The sequence below is a fragment of the Sinocyclocheilus anshuiensis genome, unplaced genomic scaffold, assembly GCF_001515605.1.
Source record: "Sinocyclocheilus anshuiensis isolate Anshui unplaced genomic scaffold, SAMN03320099.WGS_v1.1 scaffold67, whole genome shotgun sequence".
Lineage (NCBI taxonomy): Eukaryota > Metazoa > Chordata > Actinopteri > Cypriniformes > Cyprinidae > Sinocyclocheilus > Sinocyclocheilus anshuiensis.
In genome coordinates, this window is record NW_015552546.1 from 3,540,422 (window position 1) to 3,544,757 (window position 4,336).

A 4,336-nucleotide genomic window follows, 5' to 3' on the forward strand; every position below is an offset into this window, starting at 1 on the left:
GCAGACATGGTTTTATGTTTACGCGGCGCGATGAAACGCAATGTGTAAAAAGACAGTATAAGTCATTATAATCCGTAATTATGTCCCCACTGGATGCAACAAATGCCTCGTTTGTAATGGGTTTTATTGGTTTTGTCTCGTCTAGTGATGTCCAGATCACGAACGAATCGTTCTATTTAACTGCATCTTCTTAGTGAACCGGTCGAACCAGTTCACCAAATCGAACTGAATCGTTTGAAACGGTTCGCGCCTCCAGTACACACTAATCCACAAATTACTTAAGTTATTCAGTTTATAAACGTGCCTGACACTCCCTCTGACGCGAAATAAACCAATATCCCGAGTTATTCAGTTACTCCTAACAGTACATTGACTGAACTGCTAAAAGAGAACCAATCATGGGATGTGCACGAGCAGAGCAGCTGGAATGAGTCTCGTCCTGCTGGGACACGGCATCACAGTATGTTAGGGGCGTGACATTTCCGTCACACGCTTGAGGTATTCAGCCAATCACAACGCACTGGATAGCTGGCCAATCAGAGCACACCTCGCTTTTTTAGAACGATGAGCTTTGTAAAAATCGACGTGTTTCAGAAAGGCGGGGCATAGAGGAGAAACAATAATGTACAGTATGTGGAAAAGAATGTGTTTTTTTTAACCTTAAACCGCATAAACACATTTCATTACACCAAATACACCAAATAATCTTCTTTTTAGCAACGTCATATGACCCCTTTAATAGTATAATGACGGTGACGGAAATTATGTTTGGAAAACACAATGTAACTATACAAAAAAAAAAAAAAAAATGAATAGGATTTTCACACTAATTGTGTGCATTAAGGACAGATAGGGGGAGAGTATGACCTGATGATAGCTTGACAATGAGAAACTGTTTTAGGTGTTTTCATAATTTGACAAAATTGTTGCTTGATTGGAAATAACACACAGTATAAAAAATATTCTGTTCACATTATATTTAGTGTGGTTTTTCTTTTGTTTTCTCCACACATCACAGAAACTTTTAATTAAACTGTATTAGGGGCACAAGGGGACAGTTGTGTATTTTAATATTTTTTAAAACAGGGTTATTATCGTTTATACTTAAACTAAAACCATAAAACGTTTTCATTAACTGAAATAAAATAAACATTAAATGACATAAAATACAAAAAAACTTAAACTTATTTTATTTGAGCTAGCTGCCAAGGTAATATTTTATTTTATAATATATTTTGTGAAGTCTTGACAGTGCAGTTCTGGTTTGTCTTGATTCCATGAGCAACTTTGAACAATACTGGTCTCATTTGCATCTATTTTTACCTAACTCAGTTCAGTTCTCTTATGAAAGAGCAAATTCTGAGCAATGAAAGCTTCCTGTAGGAACTTATCTCAACCCATTCATTAGTCAGCAGGTCTAACTCAAGCTAACTGGGTTAAATTGTGCAGAATAAGATCAGAGCTTGTAATGATAGATCAGTCTGATTCAGGAAACCGCACATGACTCCACTGAGCAAAATCACTGGATTATTCAAAAACGTGATCTGCTGAGTCATTTGCCATCAGGAGCAGCAGCTGTTAAACATTCTCACAGTGAAATCAGAAGATGATGCTGAAGGGTTTGAGCATCACTGAGCTACAGCGTTTCAGGAAGTAAAGCTGACTTAAGTGTCTACATATTAACCTGAGATACCAGAAAGCATTTTGAATTGAACTGAACTGAATGTACTCTGTTGTTCCACTAAGGGGAAGTTTTATACTGTAGAAACATAAAACACAGACATACAGTATACAGAATTCAAAATAGTCCAATAATCTAATGAGACAGAATCTACAACTGTTATATAAACAATCCCTACTACATTGAATAAACGATGTGAAATACAGCAACAATATATACCACAATCATGATATAAACTGTAGTAAATAATAGAAAATAAAAGAAAAATAGCACAATAAGAATAATAGACATCCAAAAAATAAATAATAAATGAGCACACACAAATGCATAAATAAAGAATAATAGACATTAAAAAAATTTATATAAAAATAATAAAAAATAACATTTCCATACATAAATAAAGAAAAGAAGAATAATAGACATGCTAATTGTCACGAATCCGGTCTATGAACTTCCTTTCACTCACCACCAGAGGTCACCCTTCCATGATATTGACTCTCGCACCACACAGACTGTTACACATCACCCTGGACTACATTTCCCATGTTCCATTGCACTGATTACACTCACACCTGAAACCAATTACACGCTCACCTGAATGCTATTACACACACTATATAAAGCCTACCCTGATCCTGCTCTAGTCGCCGAGTATTGTTCAGCATTTATCGCTCACCTAGGGATAGCTACTTTACGGAGCCCTTCCAAGTTCATGAGTCTAGCCTTGTTCATAGTCTGTTTTCCCGTGTCTTGATCCTAGCCTGTTATCTCGTCCTGTCTGATTTCTGCCTGCTCTGAAGTTTATAGCCTGTCTTGGATTTACCCTTTGACTTGCTGATTCGGACTGTGTTTGCACCTCGATTGGATTTTTGCTTGTTTTGGTTTCCTCTTTTGTCTTGCCCTCAATATACCTGTTTGCCATTGTCAGAACCTTGCCTGTTTTTATGACCACGCCTTTAAATAAAAGCTTTGCAGATGGATCCGCACGTCTCACGTCTCTGTCGCCCTGTAACACTAATCATATAAAGAAAGAAATATAAAATATATAAATAAATACAAAGTTAAAAATGCATAAATAAATAAATAGACCTCAAGTAATCTTATTTAAGTCTTATTGAGGTCGCCACAAATGAGATTCTAAAATGCCAGTTTGCTAAATCTGGCTCATCTCCCAGAGAGCAACTCATTTTCTTCATGCAGAATATAAGACTGATTATATATAATTTTATGGGCTTGTCTGCTCATCTCATTTGTTCTCACCTTATGTCTTCCATCTCATCTTGTATCTCATGTCTCCTCCTCAGCAACAGCGAGCTGAAGAACATCAGATGAATCAGGCTGTTGCAACCTGAGGTGATCTTGAGGCGTCTGTCTCAACTTCCTCAAACAGCGTCAAAGAAAAACACATAAAGGGAATAAAAACGATCATTTATTGACATAAACAGAAGAAACGATGTACTTGATGCTTGAAAACTCCCTGTACTATTACATCAGAACATCTGAGCAGCTGATGACATAGAAATACAAAATGCTAAAGAATGCGTCATTTAACCATATAAACGACCAGCTATATCAAACACATCTCTATAAATCACATCAGGCTTGCATAGTGGATATTTCAAACGCTTCTGTGTGGAAAGTGCAGTAAAGTGCAGAGGAAAGTTTGAGACGTGTTTGATCACAGCAGACAGAGGAGCTGCACATCCCATAACCGGATTACGACTCCTCACTGTCAATTGTGAAGCTGCTTTCATTTCCAAACCTTCAAAGCAAACGCTTCACAACCTGCTAAACAGATCAGGCTCAAGGAGGCTCTTTTATAAATGATTAAAAGAAATATTACCTCTTAAACTTTCAAGGTAGACTCAAGAGAGTCTGTTTGTGTTCATTTTCTACTCTAAATTCTATTCTAGAATTCATACTACACAATATCTATTTTATTTTACTTTTATTTAGAATTTATGGCATAAATGACCAAAGATGATAGTTTTTCATTTTTCATTCACTTTTATTAAGTTGGCTTGAAAATGCCAACTTTCTGAAATCCTATTTAAACAACTTCTTCTTCTTCTTCTTCTTCTGAGACCAAATTTTAAAGTGTATCTCCTCCTAGACCTTTAAAGCTACAACCACCAAACTCGGCCCAGACCTTCAGACTGGTCTGACTTGGGTTGCTATATCTTTTCTAACTGGTCTGGCTTACGGTTTTCGTAAACAAGACTATCAAAACCACCTAAAATCCCATAGTCTTTCATTGAGGGGGTCAAAACGTTTGTACAATGAATCTTATGGTGTATTTATTGCTATAGCAAAGCTTAACAACTCCCTACTGAAAAAAAAAACAACCCTGCTAAAACCAGCCTAAGCTAATTGGCTGCTTTGGCTGGTCTCCCAAGCTGGTTTTAAAGTAGTTTTGGCCACTTTTTTTAGCAGGTCAGGCTGGTCTTAGCTGGTTTTCAGCTCGTTTTTAGCTGTTTTTTTGTACTGAATCAACTGGTTTTAGCTAGTTTTAGCTGGATTAGCATAGAAACATGATAACAACATGCTAGTAACTTGCTAAAACATGCTAGCAACTTGTTAAACATGCTAGAAACATGCTAGCAACATGCTAGTAAATTGCTAATCATGTTAACAACATGCTAGTAACTTGCTAAT